The 24,705-nt window shown below is 40.2% G+C and overlaps 1 protein-coding gene across 1 annotated transcript in view; it reads right to left on the minus strand.

Annotated features, from left to right (window-relative positions):
* SH3BP2 (SH3 domain binding protein 2) overlaps positions 1–18,537 on the minus strand; it is a 40,626-nt gene extending 22,089 nt beyond the window's left edge. Inside the window, exon 1 of the mRNA XM_052780633.1 lies at positions 18,442–18,537. The gene's annotated coding sequence lies outside the window, so the exon portion shown is untranslated. The remainder of the gene's footprint in view (positions 1–18,441) is intronic.
* Positions 18,538–24,705: the final 6,168 nt, after the last annotated feature.

Genomic DNA, 24,705 nt, shown 5'->3' on the forward strand with positions numbered 1-24,705 from the left:
TGTGAAAATATGAATAACCATGCATCAGAATTACTTCTGCTGGGTGACCTGCAGAATTATAACTAAAAAAAAAAAAAAAATATCAGCACAAAGGGAAGAAATGAGGCCAGAACTTCCAAAAATCCTCTTTCAATGCTGAAAGAATTCCTATTCTTTAAGCTTCAACTATCATTCCCTCATTCAGCTTACTTAGGAAGAGCTGAAGAAGCCTTAATAATATTTATTTTTACTTATTTACTTACATATATTTCAGAAGGTAGCTGGAGCCTTGATAATATATATTCAATCCAAAACTGAGAAACACTTCAGGTCAAAAAGCGTCTGAGTTTCTATTTATATCCCACTGCTCTTAAGCTCTGAACATCGATGGACATATTGTTGGCTTGGAACTTCAAAAAAGCCAGCCATCACTGGTCTGCAATAAATGAGCCATACTTGAGAGAAAGAGTGTTATCAATTTTAAAACAAAGTTGTAACTTTCCTTGGTTGTTTCACCAGCTTGGCAAAAGTCCTAGACGATACTGACTCTGATTTTGGGATATGGTTAATTAACTTCATATATTGCTCAGATGTCTGTAGACCACAGTACAGCCGCAAAGTATTTGCAGTACATGCATAGCTTGTAAAAAACAAATTATACTGTGCAGCTGGAAGAGAAGAACCTTCTGCAAACTCTCAATATAAAAACATTATCATTTAACAGATTCTCTTACATCAGCTAGCCTTGAAAAATAACTTAAGACTTCATACTGATGTAAATAAGGATTGAATTAAAATCAGTACAGCTATCCTAGCATAGTTTTCTATGTTGGCAATTTTGAGTAGCTTTTCAAGTTAAGTTTAAGGGATTTCTACTGAATCAAAAGGCCCCTCAACACTGTATAGGAGCATTCACCCAGCGAGTTAACTGGGTGTCAAGTCTATGCCAGTCAGACTATACCAGTAACACTTCATACAAGTAACACTTAAAATGGAAGGCAAGTTCTTAAATATTTTTGCTGCTTACCATGTTTCTTCAAATAAATTCAAAGACACATTACCAAGGCAAGACTTTCATTCTCATTTACTATTCAAACCAGATGGACAGGTTCTTTGTTCCTTTTAACTGTTACCTATACACAAGGTCCTTGTAAAAAACACTGTAAATGTAGCTATGGTTATGATTAAGTGGTATCTTTCACCAGTGTTTGTAGAACAATTTAGACCATAGTTAAAAAAACCCACAACTGAGCAGAAGTACAAACATGATTGCCAAAGTCCTATTCCTACAGACAGTTGCGCTGCAAACAACTGCAAAGGGAGTTTCCCCAAATACACGTAGACACTTAAAGTGGGAGTTTCCAGAAATTATTTATTTCCTTGGCAGAAGTATTTGATTATAAGATATTACTGTTGAAACAGTTTTACTGCTAGGCTGGTTTGTGATGAACTGCATACAACTCCATCACTAATGTACTCATAACTGGTAATTTAGGAAGCACTGTTGGACTACAAAATAATTTCTGCTTAGATGTCAAAACACCTTTAAGCATTTAAGGTGGCATACCTTTGAACATCAGTAAAAGCAACACCTAAATAAAAGCTTTTAGAAATTTACAAGAGGGAGTCAAATATCCATTACTGATTATAAAGCATATCTGATAGGTACATTTAACCAGCATACATCTTGCCATATAAAGTCAAGTCTGTTGTTAGGAAATATTTTTTCTGTTTTCTTAGAATTTTACTTAAATCAATTTAAAGAACATCAAGAGTCCAAGGGAAAAAAGAAGAAAGGCAAAACCCCCCACCTTAGAGGTCTACACTTATGTTCACCATTTTCTACCATTTCTGATACTAAAGCATACTGGCAAGACGTACAACATCCATTAGTTCATTGTTTACTGTGCTTGTACAAGACTAACAAAACTTAGGTCCAAAACTACTATTGCCAGTTAAAGAGAATATTTCATGTGAGTGTATATGCAAGTCAAGAGAAAAATTACTGAATATAAGCAATTTTAAAATATTCCTGCAGCAGGATATTAAAAACAACAAAAACATAAAGCTTATAGAGAAAGTCCTTTTGAATGTCTATCAGCAAAAGACTGCAGTGAGTAAATTCATAGACACTATCGCTGATACCAACAAGCAGCTACTAATTGAATACTAAAGAAATTCAGCAAGCCCTGGTTTAGAGGAAGCTTTTGGTCACATCATCTCTGAGCCCTTCAAGCTTGTGTGTCCCTCTTCTGGTGGACTGCAGCAACCTTTTATTTAAGGAAATGTACCTTTGCAGGCAAATCACTGCAGCCAGCACCAAAGGGGGAGCTCAGCTTCTGTGAGACCCTGGGAATACAACACGAGACAAACATTTGCTATTTTTATTTTGCTTGTAAAGAGACTTTGTGATACAATTTAAAGACAAAGTGTAACCGCAAAGACTTACTCTATACTTTACTGCTGTACAACACAGTAGATGGTACTGGTTTCTAAGCAATGCAGTGAAGCATCTCATAGTTTGCTCTTCTTACACTTGGAAACTCTGACTAGGAACCAGAATCTCAAAATAAGCCAATAACCATGCAAGTGTAATTTATAGAATTAGAAGGCCCAACTGGGCTGTATTGCTAATGGACAGTCCCCACCTCCAACAGCTTTGAAGCTCCTTGTGCTCAAAACCTCATGCAAGCAAGTAGGTGTACCAGAAACAAGGTTTCTTTATTCTGATTCCAGCAACTGTTGCCTTTTAAATCACAATATGAACTTTTCTAAAGGATGTTGTAAGGCATAAGTATTTTGCCACTCCCAACTCCAACCATGCAAAACACTAAATCAAAGGACTGAAACAGGTAGGAGCATGGATTACAAGAATCAGGATTTTAGGCTAACGTATATTTCATCACTTAAGTAAATACTACTCTTTTTTTTTTTTGTCTTTTTTTAAACATGCACTGGAGAGAAGAATCTCTGCAAGCTCAGGCTCACTTTCTACAAAAGCTGAATTTAATCGTAACCACCAGATCACGCGTAGCTGGGATTTTAGGTCAAGATTTTAAAATTAAAACAAATGTACACTGCAAGGCTGTGCCAGAAAGACAGCAGTAAACAATTTTAATTTAGAGGACAGAGGGAACAGTCCTTTCATATCACTTAAAATAACCCTAAAAATGTATACTCACATGCAACAGGCTTTTTTTACAAGATAATTTGGACAATGCCATTTTATATTACCATTTCTTTTATGGAAACCATTACTTGCTTCAGAAGTATCACCAAAAGGAAAAAAATTATTTCCCCTTGAATCTTGCCTAAATGAACTCAAACAGCAAGGATTAGCCTGACATTGACCTACACCTCCGAAGCTGTAGAACTGCATTCAAAAGTGAGTTCACGCAGGTCTATTTTAAAGTACACAAGATATTCATACACAATACTTCGTAAGACATGAACAACAAAGTTCTTATTTTACAACACAGATCACAGTTTGCCTGCTCAAGCAGCATATTGCCAACAAAGTTTGCAGAAAGGTTTCCCCAATAGATACAAAAAATGCACATCATATTATAAAAGTAACACCTGACAGTAATATTGGTCAAAGGCAAGGACCTAAAATACAAGTTCTAGATTGTTACTTTCCATCTGATCTTGATGTCACTTAACTCTTCTCCTCAAATCAGCTCCTCTTCTGACCTGTCTTGAAAGTCAAGGCATATACTCTTGTAAAAGTCTTCATGAGGGTTGACTCGCTCACACTGGGAAAAAGACTTCAGAAAACTAAAGATAATGGGAATGGATTTAGTGGTGCTGCACATGTAAATCAAACCCCTTCCTAGAGTGGTGATCATTAATATGGGGGGGGGGGGGGGGAGGGAGAAAAATGCTGTTGTGCACTAAGCTAGATGCATTACAATTGAGAAACTGGGAATACAGAAATCCATCTCAGATTCCAAGATCTCAGTCTCTGGCATTTCAAAATGACACCAATAAGCCCCTGAGCTGCAAATTCTTAGGCTGGAAGAATATTCTATATCTTTGCCCAGTTCTTGCACTCTTCTGTAAGCACTCCTCAGATCTGACCCCATACAGCTATTCCTATTGTCCCATCGAGAGATCAAAAAAAAAAAAAAAGAAAAGTCTGTAAACTGGAACATTCACTTTAAAAGATATTTCCATTCCCTTCACACCAACTCTCCTTTTTTAAATTAAGATGTAAGGACTTATTCCAGCCAAAGTTTGAGTCTAGCAGGAGCCTTGAATTTTTTACATACACTCTACAGTCCAGTTAGATTATTCCCCCCCGCCTTTTAATTTGAAGATGCTTCTTGACATCACATTAACCTATCCTATCATAGAGAACTTGCTTCTTTCCAAATCTTTTCTTAAACATCTAATAGCATTGTCTATTCCTTCCATTCTTAGGGTCGCATCAAAGCTGGTCCAAAGAACATTTGGCTGACTCCTGGCCTCATTGACTTTTCACCTCCAAACCTTACTTTTATTTATTACACACACTATAAATAAATACATACATATATAAAAATACATCTGTATACAGTTCTTAAAGAAATGCTGTATGTTATAAACTCCAGCAACCCTTCTAATCTTCTTAGCAAGATGAGCTACAAAGAATACATTGCCTTTGTGCACCATTCTTTCCTATAAGGTTTCTTTGAAAAGCTCTTTCAAAACAGTGCAGCCAGATTCTTTACATAGATGAGCTGGTGATGATAGAAGGGCACTCTTCTTCATGACCTCCAAAATCTTATGTTTTGTGCACTGCCTAGAACTAACAGTCATTACGTTGAAGGAGTCCATATAGCATTCTTTCATTTCCAAGTCTTGGTACTCCACAGAATTCATATGGAGCATATAACACTTCCAGCAGAAGCTTTTACAATATTTACAGATTATCTTCCTACTCTACAGATCCTAGATACTCTTAAGGCATTCTAAATACGAGTCAGTTGTACACAATGAAGAGCTGAAGCTGGATTTCATTTGCACAAAGGAAATTCAGGAATTTGGGTCAACGAGATTAGTCCTGTTTCAACCTAAGTAATCAAACCTGACATCTTTGTATAGTAAATAAAACAACAGTTCACCCAGACCCAAGCCAAATGACAGATCATAAGTATCACAGATGTGTTGATTCAGCTATGTGTGTTACTGGCACCACAAAACAAAAGGTCTTCCTTGAAGTTCAGCTTCTGTAGAAAGTGCTGTTTCTGCACACTTTTTAAATATTTAATGGTATTTGTGACATTTTATATAGCATTTGAAACCATACAGACTGATACACTTAACATCCTCTAAAAAACTGCACTTGTTAACTATCTCAAAGCATAGACATGCATTACCAACACATTTGTATCTACAGCCATAAAAAGAACTCTCAGCTTCAGAGGCGTACTAGAAAGTGTTAGAAACGCATTACACTGTCTAAAAAGCCTCCCCTTCTTCCAGAAAATATTAAACAATCTTTCATGCATCCTAATCATTTATTGTTAACTAGTAAGCCACTGTTTTAATGAAAGACATTTCCCGGGTTATAATGGGAGTTCATTTTCAATTTCTGTCACGTCTACCTCCAGCAGATCAAAACCCAACAGTCCCAATGCTTCAAACTAAAATTATCCCATTACTTACATGAAAAAATTTTGTCTACAGAGTTTTATAAAATATTTCTAAATTTAGCATCATCACAGGTTAACAAAGATTTTGATATAATCACAAAAGCACATACAGTTTATACAATAAACCAATGGAGATACACTACTGACAGATTAAGCAGGATTTTTGCTCCAAAGAATCACTTTAAAAAAAGGAAAATTGCAAGAAGCTGTTTGATTATTCAAAGGTCTTCTCATACCAGAAAAACAAAAGCATCATTATGGTTATCAAAGGCACATCCTGGAAAATAGCTTGTTCTAGGTAAAACTGCAGACTCTTTCCACCTCCTGTTATTCAGGTTATATTCCATTTATATCTGTGCATGTTTATATACATATACCCATTATATATGTAACATAAAATGTGGGTATGTATGAATAAAATCTGTTCTTTGGAAAGAACCACCATTAACAAAAAGTAGCATAATACTACACTTTTGATTAACAATGCTAGTCTTGCATTTATGGCTATTTTGTTTTTCTTGGAAGAACCGTAACAGATGGTGGTTAGATTACTCCAGCTATAACAGAGTGCCAAATTTTTCTAACTGTACAAACAAGAACATCCATTTTTATTTGCATCTAAGCAAGAATAAGTATTAAGGTATCAGAGAAGTAGTTGCTCTTCTTCCAAAGACCTCTTGTGTGGATTCTCTCCACAATAAAAAAGTAGCAAAAGCATTAACTTCCATTTTCAATAATCTTCAGTTGACCTATTTTAAAAAAGGAAGTCAAATTGTTCACAAGACATAATAAGACTTGTCTACCTTTTAAGTCCAGATAAGACATTTATAATTGTAATAACAGTTAGTAAAAACTTTTCTTGTTTTTTTGAAATGGGCAACAGGAAAGTAACAACAATCATTGTGCTTTACTTCCATTGCTCCAGTCCCACTTCCTCTCCTGTGCAGTCTACCAGAGAACCAGCAGCTGGCATGGCACAATCACAAATAACTAGTGCAAGGACTGCAATAGTTATAATTTAACTGAATGTGAAAAATAAGCCTTAAGTCAGAAAGGATAGAGAGAATACTAGAAAGTATTAAGACTAAAGTATACATAACTGATCTCAAAAGAGCTCTTGCGATGTACTGTATAACTTGAAATCTTAAAGCTTGAATTTTTTTGTCATTTGGAATGATATATATATTTTCTTCATTTTTCATTCCACTTTGCTGGAGATGCAACTGTTTGTTAGAAATCACAAAGAATCTATTCTTCAAGACTCATCATCCTTTTTGGTATTTTGGCTGTTCTACGGAATATTATCCTCAATCCTTTTCATTCTAGTACGAGCTCCCTCTTCTTTTTCTAGGTGATGTTGCTGAAATACACAACATAAAACCATCAGACCTTAGGGCACCAGTGTTAAACAGTCAATAGTGATATAGTTTATCTTCTTCTTAGCACAGAATTATTAGGAATGCATCAGGTTTGTATTTGGTTTTTGTGTGCACTCATGCCTGAACCAAGTTCATATTTAATCTTTACCTGTGAGCTGCTCAAAAACCTAAAAGCCCAACAATAAGAAACTAAAAAAAGGAAAGGAAGACTTACCAACACCAATACTACAACAGGTAAAGACTGTGTGGGAGACAGCTTTCTTACAACTTTTGTTTCCATAAGAAGGCAAGAATGACATTTCACAACTGCCAACCTATGTGTCAGGTGCGTTTCTTCCACATACCTTCTCAATTAACACAGACCAGCAGGTGCATTTAGAGCAAAATCCTACCAGACCACTAGACCATGCACTTATCATCATCTCCTTAGGGCTACCAAAATGACAGTGAATGAGTAACACATGGCAGTCAAATTACTCAGTACGTTGACTAGAAAGGTAGAAATGGCATAGGCATAGAAGTAAGAATTAATTAGAAGCACTCATCTAATTAATTTGCTCCTTGCTATCCAAAATGGAAGAGAACACCCCAGGAAGGAAGGGAATTGTATAAAGTTGCCAAATGAAGAGTTTCAAGCAAAAAGACTTCCATTTGCCACGTTTCATAGCAAAGACGCTGCTGCAAATCCTTTGTGCTTGGCTTTCTCTCAATAAACAAAGCCCATCAATGAAGTGCCACATTCCTTGGAGTAAGAGCTCCAACTCTGGAAGAAGAAACCTAGCTCCCAGTTCAATAGCCCAGCAGTGAGCTTCCCACTACCAAGTAATTATTAAGTAGCATGATATCGTTGCAGCCCATTAGATCAGAGGTTAGTACATCTTCAGTAATTAACAGATTTGTCACTAATCCCTCGCCACCTGCCAACCCAATTTTGCTGGAGAGCTGAATCCCACAGTGCAAGTACACAGGTGGCATCAGCAGCACTGTGGCACCCTTCTCTTCCACCAAAACATTCTTCTACCCCTGGCAGTCCTCTCATTCCTCTAGGACCAATAAGTGACAGCACTGGCCAGGTCTGCTAAGCAGAGGAGCTGCCAGCCAGCAGGGAGGAGGAGAAACAATTGCTCTCCACTGCAGGAGTAGTGATGCCATGCGGCTGTGGAGAAACAGTCTGGCAGCAGAGGCGCAGCAGGCATAGTGCCAATATGACAGACAGTTTCCAGACTTAATCACTTTGATATCACCTAGTACTGTGTACATTTGGAAATACAGTATTCCATCTTATCAGCATTGTTTCCATCATTATTAGAAAGGTTATCTGCACCTCAAAGCAAGAGATGTGAGACTCAGCAAATTCACACATTCCTCTGATAATGCTTCTATTTGCCTCTTCAGACACTCAGATCAGTGGGTTTCTGAACTATAAGCATCTTCACAACAGCTGTGATATTTACACAGGGACAGAAATAAGGGCGGGGGGGGAGGCAGGAGGAAAATTACTCACTGAGGCTTTGAGTTCAGAGGGAAAAAAGAATTTCACTGTGAGTTCTTCCCGTAACAGCTTCCCACAAACACAATAATTTCCTCTAAGCAGCTAGAGAACAGTTAGTCTATCAAACTCTGTTCTCCTAGTTTAGACATGAAAAGTACATTTAAAATATTCCTCTTTCCCTTCCAAATTTCCCTCCCTCCCCCACTGCACAGTCACACATCAAGTATTTATCTAGCACAATCCCAGTAGTCTGCCATGCTATAAGAGTACCCACACAAGCTTATTAATGGTGGGATTGGATAAATTTGGGCGAGACCATGCATCATCTTATTATTTGTTTGGGTTCTCCTAAACCCAGGATCACAATTCCATTGTATATAATCCCACTAGTATTCTTCAAGGTAGTTTTCTACCTCCAGCTCTTTAGGGGGAAGAGAACTACTAATGTTATAGCAAGACTCACATGCCCCTGCTGCAATGGGTAGTTTGCCTTCTCAGAAAACCTCTTCTGGTTAGTGTTCTGTTGAGTATATTCACCTATTTACAGTCCTAATGCAAGTCTCCAGCTAGACATGAAAGGTACTCTCTCCTAGACACCAAACAACAAAGACTGCACAGGATTGATTTTGTCCTGTGCTCCTACACGTGGTATGCCCACTTTGACAGCAGAAAGCATATTTCTCCATGTAACATGTACAAAAGCCTATATACACAAATCCCACTCCACTCACTCAAAACTGTACAGTGCTTTGGAAACATACCTACTTGGCATGATAGTGGAGTCTAATTAACTGACAGAAAAATTAGTGGAAAGCTTGAATGTTTAAGCCTGACTAATTAAAAGCAATTAACAGCTGCAGATGCTCAGCAAGTGTGCAAGTCAGGTCACTATTTTGCCTGAACATAGCTTGAAGTGCCTCATTTTGATTAGTCAAGTTTACAGATCAGATCAGTTTTGAATTAGCTAATTATAAGCCTTTCATCTGTCAATAGGACCTGTAGGCTCATAGTCCAGGTTTCTTTGTGCTCAATTTCCCTCTGCATTATTATCAGGACTTAAAGTAGAAAAAATGCTAATCCTTCCAGGAATACAGTAAAGTAGAGCACATAAAAAGGAAGACGACTAGCTCTTACACAAGCCTATGTATCTAAGGTGTATAGTTTTATTAGCATAAGGAAATACCAGAAATTGACTTCAGTACATAGCCTTGGTCAAAACAGTGCAATTGCTAGATTTTTTAAAAGGTTTAGGAGCACGTATAACAAAAGAACAATGTTCAGTAACAACCCATGCCATCTCTGCAATAAGATCATACCACAATGCTCTAAGAGATGCTCTCACTCAAGGAAATAACTGTCTTGCAATTGTAATACATTGAACTTAGTCTCTTCAGACTTCCAGCTCAGTCTGGGAGAAACAAACAATTATGTGACATGTTGTAATAGAATTACTGTTAAGCAACATCAAGGTAATGATTTACTCTTTTTAGTAAGGTTGTCACAAGATTAGAGACTAATAATTTAAGCCTCTACTGCTTGGTTGCAGGAACTAGCTCTCAAGGTTAACTACACTCTGGTTTGAATGCCAACCTCGGCACTTAGATGCATGCAAGCAACTTCTGCTGAAATTAAGGGGAACTAGGTAGACTTTGAGGTGAAATTTGTGAGGATGTAGCATTTAAACCAAAACTTCTTACTTTACAGAAGAGTTTTAACAAGTTTTACAAATACACCAATAGAGAGATTGTCCCTCACTCATGTCAGAATGTTAAGAAGTATGGCAAGTCTTGTAAAATAACGTAAGAGAGCTAATAAAACATGAGATGAAGGACTGCTTCAAAGAGATTTTAACATGGAATAAGATTTACATGCAGACATCGAAAGGTAATCACAGATCAAATCTAGTTTCTACTGCTATAGGTTCAACAGGGTATAATCCCAAAAGTCATAGTTCATGAGACATTTAAACTCAAAATAAGGTTTTTCCCACCTCAACAGACTACCATTTATTTAATAGGAAAATATGCAAACAATTATAAAAATGACTGTTTCCAGAATGATGATTAATGTCTATCACTACAGTAGCTGAAGTTAAAAATAGAACAGAGAAACAAAGCTTCCGACCAAACCACTTTTTTTTTTTCTTGTCTTACAAGCCATATTTCACCAGACAAGACCGAGGTATTCACAACATTATCTACTTCCGCCTCTCTTCTTCCTTTTTCTTACTAAGCAGTTATTACATGAAAAATGAAAATGAGTAACACACGCTTTTACACTTACTGAATCTGTTTCAGGATCTGAGATGCTGCCCTGAAGTGCTGCATAAATAAAGATAACAACGTCTCAGCGACTGATTTCAGCAGAGTAAAGCTCTCCTGGCAAGCAGGAAGCTTGTCTGGAACTGAACATGAAAATGGAAACTGACATGTTAAGTAAGATTTCCCTCCTCCAAGGGTTCTTGGTTTTTATTCTGCATATCTTTAAATTAAAAACTCAATGCTAATACAAGATGAAGCTGGAGTTATTTAAAGTCATCTCAATTTAAAAACAGTTAGAATTAAGTCTTGCTTTTGTTTAAGGATTAATTATTAAATTGCACAGCACAGGTTCATGGTTCATCTAAATAGAAAGACTGCCAGCTAAACTAGACCTGACCTTATTTCCACCTGTTAAAGCAGAATAACACCAAAAGATGCAGTTCAGCTGGCAGTTCCAGGTTGGCTAACCTGAACAATGAAAAAGTACATTTACACTCAGTAGCAATGGAGTTCAGGTCACTGAAGGCCAGTCTAAATTCAAATTCTTGTCCTAATAGAGAGAAAACCCATACATGCGGACTACATTTCCATCACCCAGTATGGGGGTAGGAGGGGGTGGTTGAGCATATAAGTACTAGACCTAGGAATCCTAAATCTTCCTACTTCCTTCTACTATTCTCTCTCCCCTTGTTGATTTGGATGCACTTCAAACTCCTGAGAAACCTTTTGCTTTTAGTCATGTCTCTGTTATGCACAAATCACCTTTCATGATGAGCCTTGCAGCACACTTCCCATCATCTCTCTCCCTCTAGTCAACACTTAGACGACGATCTCTGAGGCAGCAGCAATTCCAGACATGCATACTGGTGCCATTGGACACTCCCAGCCTTTTCTTTCCAAGTACTGCCAGAAGCAAGAATGGGGAATATCATTCCAAACTCTAAAATGCATATTGTTTTTCTACAGCAAGTTGGGACTAATCACTTAACTGGAACTTGGTAGCCACTGTTAAGTCAGGGTGCTGGAAATTTACAAATTAGTTGTAAGACAGGAGATGAACTATAACATAAAATACTAATAGTCGATACTAAGAACTGGGTCCTTTAGTAAATTTCTGATCTACATATTGCAGCTCCTCCTCTGCTCTATGTGTGAGCAGCCACTGTCTAGGAGCACAAGTCAGTCAATGTGGGATTTCTTTTTTTAAACTCACTAAAACTATGCTGAAACTGATAGTGCCTGAATTCTAGCATTGTTGCAGTATTGCTTCATCTATGCAAAAAGCATACTGCTGTATTGCTGCACAGCACAGTTAAAAATAATTGGCAAGATAATTAGTTGATCCACCTCCAGTCTTTCTGTCATGCCATCGATTTTGACAAAGAAAGGAGAAAACAAACAAAAAACCCCACCTCAGCCTGAAGACTCAGGCCACAGACTGTTACCACTCTCATAGGTATGCTGAAAACAGTAAAAAGACAGCAATACAGTTATTGGATTGGAAGGAAGGAAGAGAAGGTAAACAATCAAAAGAAAAGTGAACACACTAAAGAAAGGATGACTACACCCTGACACCATGAGTCTCAACCCACATGACAAAAGGCAGCTGCTCCAGTCTGTGAAACAGTTATCTCCTTTACAGGGCAAAAATTATGCTCTATCTATACAGAAACTCGTAACTGAATTCAAACTCTGAGAACTGAAATAATTTGATGAACGTTCAACTCTGCGAAAGTGTCCAGAGCCTTGGAAAGGCATCCTTATTGATCACATTTAAGTAGTACTGAATGTTGCCAACTACTAAATTTGACCCTTGCTTCTTTTAAGGCTCCAGCTACTATGCTGACGGATTTCAGTTTCTGGGTTTTTAAAACGCCATGTTATTCTTCCAATTAGAGGAAAGGCTTAAGACATACAGTACAGGTACACAAAGAAAGTTAATTATAAATGCTTGCTTAAAAGACATACAACTCCCTCTTCTTAGGGACCTCATTCATGACCTTTGCATATTTGTGTGGTCTTCCTGCCAAAAAGAACACAATTCTAAAATTTCAGGTTTTTGCTGCTCACAAAGACATTAAATATTACTCAGCATGGCCACCAGATTTAAAAAAAAAAAAATTAAGGCTGATACTTTGCTCAGTTGTTGCTCCCATATGAGTTTTGATGGAAATTCCATTTTCATTTTTTGAAGAAACCATCCGGAATGAAAGATTTCCTGTTTGAAGAGCCCTTACAGGTAAGTTCATGATTAAAGGCATAAATCCGAGTTTCTCCTAGTACTCTCATTTACGGCAAAGCTGAAGGGATAACGAAATAAAAGCCTTGGTTAAACATGTTTGGTAACTTTCCTGTTTGGGGGTTGTAATATACACCCTGCACTGAAACAATCAAGAATATCAATGAGGTGTTTTACAGTGATACATGCAAGTCATTTGTGCATGCATTCGTCAAGAGGAGATGATATTGTACACATAACCAAAGTTTAGTTGCAATGTCTACTACATCAAGCAACAACAATCATAATCTGTTTACATAGGCCATTCTAAAGTTTTTGTAAAGTGATCTCAAATCTATGTGCAGATATTAAGTTTTCTAAATGTTCCATGAAAGAATGAAAGAAGCCACTTCCATGCTGTAAAAGTCTCCTTAGGCACCTAAATCCATTTGGAATTACCACAGTCATCCTTAAGTGCTCACACAATACAATATACAGTTTCACCATCTACATACTATAAAGAACAGAACCCAAAACTCCTGTCTTCCTGCCCTAACATAACCAAGGAAATGGTCTACAATGACAAAAACAAATCTCATGTTTTTATAAGTTACAGTAGAGTAGTTTCATTTAACTATGGAAAAAGTGTTTACCTTTTAAAAATGTAAGAATACAAAGCTAGCTTGAACTGAGAAGTTCCCTCTGACAAATTAACACTAGAATAGCAGAGGAAGGAATTAAAGACATACGCACTCCCTGGAAGACAGAACAGACCTAATGATTCAAATGTACCTGCTGTTCCATTAGGACAGAAGCAGTCCTGATCATACGTGATTAATGATGCACAGTTTGTCAAACAATATTATAACTTAGCGTAAATAAAATAAAAATCCAGAAAGCTTTAACCATAAGCAGTTAAACAGTGAGAATTTTCAAACATAAAGAGGATGAAAACAGGAGTTCCCTAACCTTCTTGGAGTTTTACCTGTGGCCTTTCCAGAAAGATAAAATTGTAATGAAGCAAAGGTCTGCTTTCCCTACCTCTGGGCACCCACAGATATTAAGATTATTCCAGCAACAAAATTCAGCAAGCAGCTATTCCTAAACTTAGACAAAGATTTGCTTATTTCACATCTTCTATCTAGCTCAGCTCTTTACAACCGTTTTAGGAGATCCAGAACATCCACTTACCACGAAGCTAAGATTTGCCAGAACTACTTTAGAGAGAGCCCTAGCTACAGATTAGGTGTCCCTGAATGAGTCTGGTTAAACCAGCCTGTGACTGGGGCAGGAAGATACAACAGCACTTCTTACAACAGGCATGCAAGCTATTCTCTTCTAAAACCAAAGTTAGCAGGAGCTGAAGACCTAAGTATTGCCAAGGTCTGATTTCTGAATAATTGTAATTCCTTCTCTGCACTGTATATCATCTTTAAATACCTTTCTGCCAAAGATAGTCACATATGAGTAACCACTGCAGTAACACCACTTTGGAAGAGATAAGAACTTGGTCATTACTGGAAATGAGCTGGCATGCAAGTAAAATAAATAGATTATTTCCATTATGCTGGTATGCTGGGATAGGGGGAGAACAACATTTTGGTTTGTTTCCATAGGAAGTCATGTCTCTGCATTCTCCTCTATTGCCCTGTTTAAAATTCATCCCTTACCTCAGGAAAAATAGTTTTCAGATTCCTGCATGTGTTAAATGAAATGCAGACTCTTCAACCCCCTTTCTTTTTAACAAAGAAATAAGAAATTCAGCATAGTTTATGGAGAAGAGGCAAGATTGAAAAAAAACCTTCAAACAGGTCTTGGAGGAATACTGTGGAGACAGCACACTGCTCTTAAAAAGCACGGAGTACAGAGCATTCTGTTACATGCTCTAGTCTAGTCATCTATCTTAAGCAAGCAATCTGATGATACATATGCTTGTAATATATAGCATCATAAATAATTCCTTAAAGTTTAAAGTGATATACAGTGTAGTTACACTGATCAAAACTTCAGTGCCTTCAATTCTTTCCTCAACACATCGCAAAAGGCATAACTTGTCTAGACATTCTAGCATCAGATGAGTAGAAGAGGTGTTGATTAACAAGCGAGTTAGCAATGGTCCGTAATTATTAGAGGAATGGACAGTGACATATGTACCTGTGACAACAGTATAAAAAAATGCACATTCCATTTAGTATTTTATTTACAGAAATATATTGCATCTCTCATATTACCTTTGAGGCTGCCTTTAAGTGCCTCTGTTTTCCAGACTCCCAGCTCCCTTCCAGACACTGTTTGTTCCACTACAGTACAGGTTCAAAGCAACTGTGAAGCAACGTTATCAGGAAATGCCTTCATGGAATATGTTTACGTTAAAAAAAGGCCAGCAGCTTAGCTACGCAAGAGAAGAATAGCCATCTAGGACGTTATTTTCTCTCCTCCCTCAGAAATCCCCATCAGAAGACAAAATGCATTGTGGAAGAATCATTGTATCAACCAATACTTTCAAATCTAAACAAAACCAATTTACTCTGGAAGTCCCCTGGTAACTGTTATGAGTCCTCACCGTTGTTAACAGGGCTATCCATCAATTCTGCTGAGAGTCTGAGCTCGTATGAACTTTCCTGCAAGGTCCGACAGAAGTAGCAAGCCAAGATCCTGATCCTACAGTAATACAAACTAACAGTTTTACAAATAATAGGGTTATTTACATCTGCAAGTACTTTTAAGATCAGGGCTTAAGCCAGCAACAATTAATTGACACAATACTTGCAGGGCTGCACATTCCAAACAACTTACGAAACTGCTGGATAATCTGACAAAAGCCTAAGTTACCCATTGTCTAACATCTCATGCCAAACAGACTGGAAGATATACCAATACTAAGTCAACGTCAAGTTAAAACACATACCCCTCTATTACTGCAATCTTACCATATCATAACGCATAACAATAAATGTACTAACAATGTAAGAGCTACGGGGTGAAAAGTAAGGAATGTAACCACCAGGGTTTTAGTGTCAAAAGCACTTTGCCTACAGTTAAAATGACAAATATGTATGTGCCCTTTGGTCATGCATGTTTGTGTTTTAATGTTGTAAAGAGTAAGTTAACAGTTCTTAATGTATTTCCATTTCTACTTAGTATTCATTACCAAAGTGGCTGCCATATTTGGTTTTCTATCAAAGGAGGCTGCTCCATGTCCACTTAAGTAAGACACTGGAGGAGGAGACTTTTCACACTCCCTGGTTTGTTTGGGGGTTTTTTTTGGTAGGCTAAGTTTTCTAACAACAAAATTAGCTTGGAAGTCTGGTCTTAAAAGTACAGAGGGTTTGTCTGCCTGTGGGAGCTTACAGATGCACGGTCAACTGATCAGATTGGCCTCAAACACAGGAATTCTCACTCGGACAGCCCTGCCTGGGGTGCCTGCAGGAATTTATATTTGGTGTATTCATTTTCACTGGCTTGAAAACTTTAAACCTTTTCCAGAACTGGTGTCTCTGTATATCCCTCCTTTATAATTTCAAAAAAAGCTCTTTATTTTCTGGATGTTTTAGCATGGAGTTTGTCATGCTTTGTGGAGAAGTTTATGGAGAGCTGGGAAGTATTAAAACAAAAAAATTACAAACAGGAAACAGCACTTAACCTACCACTAAGCTGACCCAGTACTGACTCCTCAGTAATGGAATATTGGCAAGGGGTATATTTTAATCAGCTCTCTTGCAACGGCAAGATGGCTCCAAAATACAGTAACAAGAAGGGAAAGAAACATGTTATGCCTAAAAGACAGACAGCAAGTTAATTCTACTTTTGTCTGTAGCTTGAAAGAAGTATGTGAATGAAATAAACTGCAGAGGCTCCAGCTCTACATTTCCTGTACAAATACAACTAAAAATAAAGAGAAGAGGTGTATAATTATACAGATCTGAATTTGTTTCATAACCCCCAAGACACTAAGAGCAGAGTGAAAGTGGAAATTGGCTTTTCACAGCAGGAAACACACCAGTTTACTGCAACTAATTTCACACAGGAAAATGAAGTGTTGCCTGGTGCACCAGCCAGCCAGAGTGCATACACCAGCACGAGAGGCTCTTTGATATCCGCTCAGCCAACACTGCTTCACCTGTAATGCTGAAGTTAGACAAGGTACAAGGCCAGTTCAGTCCCACTACTGACCTGTTCTTTGCTAGCATCATCAAGACCCAAGAAAAGGGGTCTTCGCAAACAGAATGGTAGGAGGGGCAACATTTCTCCACCTTCTCAATTCATTCTGGAAGGCAGTATCCTTAAGTTGCTACCAGTTTGCACCAGTCACTTGTGGGGTAAAAGTTGACAAATCAAATAAACACGTCAGGTGTCCTTGCTCTCTACTGACACAAGAAGCACAGTACATAGCTTGCACAGAGCCTCTACCTGTAGATGAATGGGAACTTCAAACCTAGACAGAAATGACAGGGTGAGCCAAGTAAGAATGAGGGGGCTTCCAAGATTGAAGGGGCTTGAAGATGGTAACACTGAAGAAAATGCTGTTGAAAATGCCTTTGTATTCTATATTTCATCTCTAAGAACTCCTGCCTCATCCTTTAACATATATTACCACTGGAAACGTGCTAGGAAATTACTCCTGATGCTTTTAACACCAAAGCCACGGCTCAGCATAAGTGGGGAAACAGCACAGCTCTTTGACCTTCTCCTTCCTGAAGGAAAGCACCTACACTTTTTTTCTTCCCCTCCCCGAAAAGCCTTTCCTTCTCACACGGTCAGACTGACACTGCCGAACTAACTCCGTCCCACCTTCCACCTGCAGGCGACCAAAGCAGCACCGGACTGAAGGCATCAACACATGGGACGGGGAGACACGAGGCCTCTTCCCACCGCTTCCCTCACAGCAGCAGGAACCGCGCCTTCCCCAGAGCCGCGGCGAGGACTACCTTCGCTCCCAGAGACGCGCAGCTGCCGAGAGACGCAGACCGAGGCCGGGGAAGCTTCCAGAACTCCTCGCGAGGGAAACCGGCCGCTCCCGAACGCCTCAACGCCAGGCGGAGGCTCCGGGAGCCGCCCGACCCCGCGCCTTTCCCCCGCGAAGGCCGCACGCCCTGACGCCCGGCACGACGGCTCTCCCGCGGGGCGGCAGTGGCGGTTCTCCAGCCTCCCGGTGACTCACCCGAGGAGTTTCCCGGCGCCCTCCGGCACCGCGCTGAGGCAGCAAAGCGGCGGGGGGGGGAAGGAAGGGAGACACGGACACGCGCGACGCCCCTTCCCGCCCCCCAGCCACCGTTCGCCGCCACGGGCGCCCCGCCGGTGCGCGGGGCCGGGGCGGGGTGGGGAGAAGGGGAGCACGGGAGGCGGCGGGGGGCTCGCGCGCGGACCGCTGGAGAGGGCGCGCGTGGAGCGGGGTGGCGGTAGCCGGGGGAGGGTGGGAGCGGGAACGCGTCCGCCCGGCCCCGTCAGGAGGGCGCCGTGAGGGGAGGGCGCTTACCTCAGCCGCAGCTTGGCTCAGCTCCGCGGGCGGCAGCTGCCGCGCCGGCCGCTCATCCCCGCTCCACAGCCCGGCCCCGCCGCGGTCACCGCGCCCAGCGCCCGCCCCTTCCTTCACCTGCCGGGACGCACCCGCCTCCCTCCCTCGCCCGCCCGAGCCGTCGCCGGTGGGAGCTGCCGGCGGGCGGAGCAGCGCCGTCCCTCCTCGGTCTGCCGTAGGGGCGGAGGCCGCCGGGGGAGGGCTGGGCGGGGAGGGGGGTGGGGTGGGCTGTACAACGCCGTGCCGAAGCACTGGCCGTGTGTGCCTGAGGGGCTGCCTTGACCTGGCAGGGTCCGGTTTAAAAGCCCTAGGCACCGCTCGGCTCTGTCGGGGCTGCGTGTGCGCTGAAAACTCTCGGTAGTCTCATGAGCCTTGTTGGCGGCGGCTGCTGCCTCAGGTCTGTCAAGTGCGGGGATAAAAGTCGGAGCCCCGCAGGACGTGACTTGGTAGGGTCGGGTTTTATCTGACTGACACCAGGGTCTGCCACAGGTCCCTACCTGGAAGACACGGGGGCAGGGATAAAGCAGGTTGTAACACACCTGCACGCGGTGAAGATCGTTTGCGAGTGTCCTGTGTCCATCGGGAAGTAGGTGGAGGCACTGACTCAGGTCTGGGGGGACTGCACCAGCGTGGCCCCGCTGCGGGGATGGCCAGCTCCGGGCTGGGGAAGGCACAGCGGTGGGTTGCAGCCCGGCTGGTGTGGATGCAGGCTGGCTCTCCATGAAGCAGCTGGAGTGCCTCAATGCCCTGCTTCTGTTACCAGGAGCACTGCAGAGTTAGTCTGGGTCCGAAATACCCTAGGGGCCCACCAGCCATGCTGGCTGAACACAGAGACCTCTGCACTCAACTCTCGCTTTATCCAGGTTTTCCCCATACGCATGGTAGCTAGACTCCATTACTCTGAAGCTTACCTGTACCCCCAAGAGATGTTACACGGTTGGAAAGGTATTTTTAAGTGCTCTAAAAGGTGACTTTTAAAATTTGGTAAGATGAAGTTTACTTCATTCACTTCATTCTCACGTGTTAAGTGTTAATTTAAGATATGCTTTTATTTCATTCGGTATTTCGGATTCTCTTGGGCCTTTGTTTGTTTCTCCGTTTGCCTTTTATTACTTCCCAGACTTCTTTTTCTAACTAAAAATAAAGGTGGGGTTTTTTTTTAAATAAGATGAACAGAAAATTGAAAAATCAAAATGATGTTTAAAAATATCCGGAAGCAAAATATGAAAAAAATCTATCAAAAAGCTACTTTATTAAAATGCTCAGCAACTTAGAATGCATTTTTTCGTCTTGTAAAAATTATATACAAAGTAGTATTACTGCTGTGAGAGTACTGCTATGAGAGGTACAAAGTGGTCAGTTTTAACTCCATTTACTTTTGTAACAAGAATGTAACTGAAAAAGAGCACTTAATAAAGCAATATTCCCAAAACACTGATCTTCTTTGCATAAATCTGTAGATTTATTTGAATAAAAAGCAGCAGATTCCTTTGGTGTTTAGTCAGCTAATACTTCAGTTTAGTTTTAAAGCCTTTAACCTTTACAATGGTATTAGAGTAGTTTCTGTGGTCAGAAAATAAGGTGGTGTGATATTTCCTGTGAATACCATTCATTAGTATTTTTCTTTGTCACTCACAGAAATTTGCAGTATGAAGTAGCAAAGAGAATCCCTCTTCTAAATACAACAGAGAGAGTGCTTGGTCTGTGAAATGAAGCCCTATGTTTTTAGTACAACAGAGACTAGCAAAAGCTGGTTAGGAAATGGGGTTTAGTGATGATCTTTGATGGATCTATAACATACATACAGCGCTGTTAAAACCTACTGTTGGATTTGAAGGAGCCTTTACGTAAAGAAAAAGATAATTTCTGAGTACAAGGGAGTAATTGCGCTGGCAGAGCCTAAGGAAAATGAAGTTTCTTAAACTTTCCTACAGTGTGTATCTCAGTTGCAGCCAGCCGCAGCCTTTACCCTGGCCTTAGCTTTCTGTTGCACAAAGACTGCCAGCTGTGTACAGCTGTGGGCAGGCTGCGTAACACTAATAAATCCCATATGAAGACCACAAGCAGGAGAGCTGTTTGTATGTAGCACTTCCACTGATTTTGGTGCGAGTTCTGTGGCAGAACGTCCTGACTTTGTTGGTGGAAATTACAGCATTTATTTTCCTGCCTGATTAAACCCAGAACTTTCAGTCTCCAGAGAAGACAGATTAGTGCATTGACAGCATTAAGCTGAAGCAGGTGTGCGGAACCTTCGTTTTGTTGGCTGAATGTGCCCTGTGACTTCATTTTATAGGGTACAGCCCATGATTAAAATTAGTGTGTGTGTTATTACTGGATAGCGGAGCATGTTAACGTGTGGTCTGCCAAGTGTGCTGGAAAGGCATATTTGGTCCTTAGCAAGGAAAATGTTCCCCACCCCCAAACTGAAGGCTGAACTGACAAGCCTTTGTACAAACTGTATTACAGGGTAACAGGCCCTTCTCCATCTCTATTCTGAGTTGAGTTTTCCTTTTGTACAAGCTAAGCTTTCTGGGTGACCTAAATTGTGTGCAGTGTTCCAGCTGAGAGGACTCGAACACTTGCTTATTCCTCCTGGAAACACTCTGCCCAGTACCTTTTAGGATCACACTTGTGTAACGTCAGGAAATCATAGTTAATTTATGAGCTTGCTCTTTCTCAGTTGTCTCAAACTGATGAACTCATTACTTGTATCTAAAGCTTTTACCAGCTCTCAACTGTATTATATACTATTGAACTTGCATTGTTCTAGTCATTGATGCCACCCAGTTATTCTGAATTGCAATTATCTTCTGTAGTGAGGAAACACCCCAACTTCGTTTTATCTGTAACTATAACATTACCTTCATCTAAACAATCCATGGTCTTTTCAAAGAGAATGGTCAGACTAGTCTGGCATCGTCTACTTTGGGGAAAAAAATTTCCATTTTATCCCATTTACCTCTACATCCTTAATTATTTTCTTTCTTCAAATTTGCATGTAACAAATCAGATTGAAGGGACTATAGCTGTGATGCTGCTTTCACCTCCATTCCTCTTAAATACAGAATTTGCATAAGCATTATTATGTGGTTTTTAGCTGGACTAGATTCCCAACCTAACAGACTTAGGAAAATACTTGTTTGTGATTTCCTTAGCCAGCTTACCCAGAATTCTGAGAAAGATACTGTCCCTCACTTCATTGTGGCCCTGCTTCCTCTTTCCTTGTTCTCTCTCTCTTTTTTTTTTTTTTTTTAATGTGCCCACAAACCCTTGGCCTATTTGTTAGAATTGTCTTCGCATGTCTAATTTAGCTTGACTTTTGGCAAGTCTCATTTCCTGGCCTCAAGACATGGTTTACCTTTGCCAATCAGTCTTTCTTTCTGTTTCTTGCATAGTCTCTGCTTATACCTGATTTCCCATTTGTGATGGCTCGCTACTCACATTGAGCTCCAGCTGCTCTGTAAAAGTTTCTTTCCATGTTTTTTATGCAGGCATGTGGCATAGAAGTTGTAAAGAGCCCCATGTAACCTGTCTGTGCCAAACTGAGCATCATCCAAAATGCAAACCCGGGGTGGGGGTAAGAGTGGGGTGGAAGGGTTGCTTGGTTTTTTTGTTCTGTTTATTTGTAATTCTATCAATTACCCTGTAAAACATGTGCTAAAACATGCTTAGTCCCAAGGAACAGAAGCATTTGTGCCAAATTTCAAGTACTTGTGCTCTGCTTGAAAAGCATCAGAGAATTGTATAACTACAAAAATACAGAAGTGCCAGGTTAAAAGCTGGTACTGTGACACTAACAAGATTTCCGACTATGGGATTCAGGACTGAGTTACCTATTTGAATATGCAACACATCTAATGCTTTAAATATACTCAGGTATTTCTCAATCTATTGTTCTACCGCAGAATCACAGCCAGTTTTGATTTTGCTTGCTGTTCTTTCTTTTAGTTGTTATCCCAGTCTGGGAATGCAGGCTGAAAGCTCATGAGTTTGGCTCCAGAGACACTATCACAAGGGGCCCTAATGGGGGCCTCTCAGTAACAGTGCAGTACACGTAAATAATAACATTTGCTCCGAGAGGTACGAAGACTCCAATTGTTCTCCCCAAAAGGCACGCATTGAAATGACAATATATTTAGGTGCAAAGAGGGTACTTATCTTTGTTAGTTCAAAGTGCCAGAAAAACATGAAAAATACTTAAATTCCCAAGACAAAGATATCTAAAAAAGAGCAAATGTTTTCATTAGTGATATTCTCTGTTGTGTTTATAGGACTCTTACCAAGCCTTTGGTAAAAATACAACCTCTATTTTGGCTTTTTTGTTGTTGTTGTTTTTTAATGCTGACAAATATTGCAATTAATTTAAGTTTCATAACATATTCCAGGGTCCAACTGTATCCCTGCTGAGAAAGAACAATTCATTATGGATGGAGGAAGTATGCCAGAAAAAGCAAGGCTTCGTGAAGGCATTTTGCCTATTTCTGTCATGATTTCCGGCTGAAGCTTTAAGGAAATAAACTGACTAATACTTCTCCAACATATTTGGCTGACAGCTAGTACATCGCTCCTTGTCTTCAATATTACAGTCTTGCTGATGTGCAGGACAAGAGGAAAGTGATCTGCCTGCGGTCGTTACTGTTGCTGGCAACACAGATTACTCCCTTTCTTTTTTGCTGCACTGCATTTGCAATCAAATTGTATTGTTCCCTCTACAGAAAACAACAATCTCTTCTGCCTGGTTTTCAGTGTGTTTGTGTTGAAGCAGCTATAATTTGGGTTTGGCATCTACGTTACCGAGTTCTGTCATGGGAGACTCAGGGATGTCCATTTGACTAACATGTTTTGCAAATGCATGAAACATCTAGGAAGAACATGAAAAGTATTTGAAAACAGGGATTCATAAAAATTCCAGGAAAGTAATCTGTTACCTACCTGGTCTTCAGAGGAAATAACCACACTCTGGATAGCTGGGATTTTCAGCCTACATGATTATACTTATTGAGAAGGCCATTATTGAGAAAAGAAGAATGCATTTTCCTTAACTTGCCTGCTCTTATTAGCTGAAAGTATGAAAGTATGACCTCATCTGCTAACCTGTGTTCTCATAAGACAGGTGAGAAGCATCAGTTTCCATCGTATGTTCCAAAAGAATATTTCCTTACAATCCAAAATGCAGTAATCGGTTTCACACTAAGCACATAAATGAGAATGACAGTAAACACCAAATTTATAGCAACAGTGCAACTTGTCTCCAGATAGAGTGCTCTTTTTTTTGCTTTTGAAACTGAGTAAATGAAATCTCGCTATAGCTGCAGGGGCAGAGAATCCCAAATAACACGCTGCTAAACTTCTGACATACGATTCGTGATTTGAGTGCACCACACTCATCTCCTCCTACTCTTTCCAGCCTCTTACAGCAAACTGCACAGTAACGGAAATCATCAGATCAATTCCAGTCTGCTGCTAGTGAGTAAAATTATTTTCACCTTGTCAAAATGATATAACTTACATGGTTGTGAAGTTTCCAGCAGGAAATGACTACTCGGGTAACTACAGCCTTTTTATGATGGCTTCACACCAAGAAGAGTGAAGGGCAAGACAAAATCCAGCACAGAAACACAACCTTTCAGGGCTGTTCAGCTCCAGACATGCTTATGAAGGCATGAACACCAGAAAACTTGGTGGCTAAGGGTTTCAATATCATGTAGGAGGATTTAGGTATGAAATCATCATTAGAAGAATGGGAAAGCAGGCATCTCTCAGGAGCAGGGCTGATTTTAGGCACAACGAAAGGAGGGAGCAGCCGAGGGTTGAAGGCAGCAGTAGCATCAAAACCCTTCTAGTGTGAGGAAGTGTGGAGCTCTTGCCTACGTCTGCCTGGTAGAGAAAGCTGAAGTTGCTGGTGTGGGTAGCAAGTATTGCTAGGGAAACCAGGGCAGTTTCCAGCTTTGCTCCCTAACAACAGGACACTGAGTCGCCCTTATTCTGCCCTTTGACTGTGCTGACATCCTTATGCCCTTTCTCAAATCTTTCTTCATATGTGGCTATGTTTGCTCTGTTTCTCCCATAGTTATCTTTCTTTAAATCCTTGTTAGACAGCATGAAGACCATTTAACTCTCTTAACTACTGCTTTGAGCTTATTTCTGGCAGGAATCCTCACCAGCAAGAATCATCCTTTTGAACTGAGCAAAACCGTAGCAGAGTTTTTATTGCTTATTCATCCT

This window comes from Harpia harpyja, chromosome 2 (assembly GCF_026419915.1).
Source record: "Harpia harpyja isolate bHarHar1 chromosome 2, bHarHar1 primary haplotype, whole genome shotgun sequence".
Lineage (NCBI taxonomy): Eukaryota > Metazoa > Chordata > Aves > Accipitriformes > Accipitridae > Harpia > Harpia harpyja.